The following is a 3,258-nucleotide window of genomic DNA, read 5'->3' as shown; positions in this document are numbered from 1 at the left end:
TGGAAATAAGGGGCAGTTCAGCCATGTCACCGGCTCAAAAGTGGCACAAGATATGCCAGCGGTTTTATTCCAAATTTAGCCCCTGGGTCAGATCACAGTGCTTAGCAGGACTGATATCACTGTTTCTAGGCAGAGTACAGGCTGGTGGCAGGCAGAAGGATGCTATGTGCCAAGAAAGTAAAGCCCGGTTTGCCAACCGTCTCTGCTCAATGAGGATGTTCATGTTGCCATTCGTCCGCTTGGAGGGATTTTTTTTTTTTTAAACAAATACCCTCCCTAATCTGGGGATAAAGCAGCTCAACTCTCAGGGCTACTAATAAAAAGAGCCTCCATAAAACACACCAACCCATTTGTAGGTAAAAAAACAAACAGCACAAATGAGATGAGTGGGAAGCCTGCTCGCTGGGATGTGGAGCAATCACACAACTTACGAATTTTATCCTGCCAAAGTCAAGATCCAGCATATAATAGTGAACCAGTTCATGTTTTCCCCCTGATTAAGCATCTGATTAAGAGCTGTATCATTACCAGGCTGGGCAGAACAAGCTCACAATCATCTCCGCTGCACGGACCAACAAAGCTCCTCATAGAAACAATGCAGATGAGAAGGGAGCGGTGCTCAGGACCGGGGGTTCAGTTCCCATAAAGCTTAATCAAGGCATGTTTCATTGCTAGTTATGTAGGTGGAGGCCTGAAGAGCTTAGTTGTGATGAAGTAAGGCGCAGCCAAAATATCCCCTCATTTTATCTGCACATGTAGAAGCCAATGCACCACATCAGCAAGCTTCTTCCTTTGAGACATCTGGCCTTCTCCCGCAGATCAAGCTTGATTAGCCTCTCCTCCTTCAGGGCTCTTACCAAAATCTCTGAGATTTGAGAGTCTCCCCTGGTCTGACAAGATTTCATAGATGCCCATATGTTTAGAGCATCATGCCCAGGCGGGATGCATAAAAGACCAGGTTGGCCATCAGTGCGGCACCCCGCAGTAGAAACACGGTCACCTGCAACATGTACCGAGAGTTAGTATGGGCGTGGGCCCGCCACCGAAGGAAACCGCATCCCCCATCCGATGGCATCGTGTCCGAGTCCAACTTCAACCAACAATTTCTTCATCCGCTTCCTGACCCTGCCCAAACCCCGGGCCCTCTTTGTGAAAGTCATAAAGAACAGATTTCTAATAATGCTGCTCAGTCCCAATCTCCCTGTACTCGATAAGCAATACCCAATACACTACAAAAGTAGGCAACCACCGATCATAGTGAATGCGTAAGAGCTCTAGCCAGGTGCCTGATGAATCCACTTGCACGGAGTCCTGTGACTGTCACGCCAAGACCTTTGACACATAGGCAAGAGTATGGAGGAGTGGAGGCTGCCCAAGACCTTCCACCCCCCGTCTAGACCATTGAGGGGGAGTCCAAGGCCAGACTGAGTCTGGTCATTCAATACCTCGATGGTGGTAGCTTCTGCCAGAGAACACATTTCTGTTCGGGTGATGTCCTTTGGCCTTTCTCCAGCCAAGGAGTACCCGTGAGGTAGTGGGAGGGTAGGGTTTTGAGGTTCCCTATGCTTCCCTTAACCTGGGGGTTGCAAGATTGTGGTATTTTATAGGAGCTACCCCACCACCAGCCACCCCACCGCATTGCTACCAGGCCCTCCAGTTGGATGCAGTTTATGCTCATACCCAGGACTAAAATACGGTACAAATCTCACTCCACGTAGCACTTGTACACATAGGGAATCAGATGGATCACGTTCTGAGCTGCTCAGGTTTGAAACTTCACCCCGATTCAGTTCCTGACTGAGGAACTGCACTATCCAGTCTGGCAAGAGCTGGAGCTGCAGTGTTGGCCTTTGTAGACTCCTCCGATCATCCTTGAATGGACAAATGTTTTTTTTCCTGCATAGAGGCTTGAAAATTAAGGATGTAAAAAAATGCAGAAATACGGCTCATGATTGCCAAGGTAATTTAGGGCTAGGAAAGGACAAATATTAATAAAATGTCATTGCAGGGATGGGAGAAAAACCTTTAGAGCAGGGGTTCTTAACCTGGGGTCCACGGACCCCCAAGGGGTCTATGGATAGATTTACGGGGGTCCGTGCACTTGGATGGGAAAAAAATTACATCTTTATTTTCACTAACCTCTATGTATTTTATTTTATGCATTTAAAAACATTATTCTGAGAAGGGGTCCATAGGCTTCACCAGACTGCCAAAGGGGTCCGTGGCACAAAAAAGGTTAAGAACCCCTGCTTTAGAGCAAGCTGGGAAAGCAAAAAGAGTTCATTCAAGGCTTCTTCGCTAGAAAACGAATTCTTAATGCAACACGGTGTAGTATTCTGCAGGACCCAGGAACAAAGACCAGGGGCCACAGCTACAGTAACCAAAAAGTAAGACTGAGGTACAGCACTGGCCAGCAAGACCAACATACTACAGAACAGGGAGGCCTTGGTGTCCCCCTGGATGACTGTCGCTTACAGATGATCAAATCTTGCATTTGAGGGAAATATCCCCGGACTAAGTCATACCTGGCCTCTGATTTCTCCTCCCTACCTGCACCCTGTCATCAGGAACTTTGTTTTCAAAGCAAAACCAGTTACTTTTGGCAAGATACCTGCTGGGGGAACGGAGACACTGTGACGGTACAGCAATGAGCCGAGAAAGCTGCAGAGTAAACGATGATACCATCCAGGCTGGCGGGCCTGACAATTAACCCGCCCTGAGAGCTGTCCCGGTTTTTAGCTCTTACCTTAAAGCACTCTTGCAACGAGATTTTCCTTCTTGAAATTGAGCCAAATTCAAAGTAAACCCAAGTGCACACATACCAGGCTAATGCTATATACCCTCCATCTACAGCCACCGAGGCCAACTTCCATGTCAACACAGCTCAGCACGTATCTTTGGTTTAACAAGTATCGTAACTCGGCTGCAATACTGGCAACTTTCACAACGACGGCAGGGATAGAGTCTGGTTCCTCTGCTCTAAAAGCCTAGGCCTCTTAATCAAACTAAAGGAGAATCTCTCCTAGTTTTTGGTCATAAAGGGTCTATGACACTCAGTTAAGCTCTTCCCATCCATCCAGCTCTGGGCAGTGGTCTATTACAGAGCTAGTCGACTACAGCATATCAATCCTTTGATATTTTTAAAAGGTAAGACTCTTTGGGAAGATCATTTTCAACTGTGACTGGCCCTAGTCTCTAAACCACTGATGGGACCCGATTTTCCATTTGCAGACCGGTGTCCGCACAGGAGAGTATCAG

Source organism: Gavialis gangeticus, unplaced genomic scaffold (genome assembly GCF_001723915.1).
Source record: "Gavialis gangeticus isolate Ggan-Ray unplaced genomic scaffold, GavGan_comp1, whole genome shotgun sequence".
Taxonomy (NCBI): domain Eukaryota; kingdom Metazoa; phylum Chordata; order Crocodylia; family Gavialidae; genus Gavialis; species Gavialis gangeticus.
Note: the sequence above shows the minus strand (reverse complement) of the source record.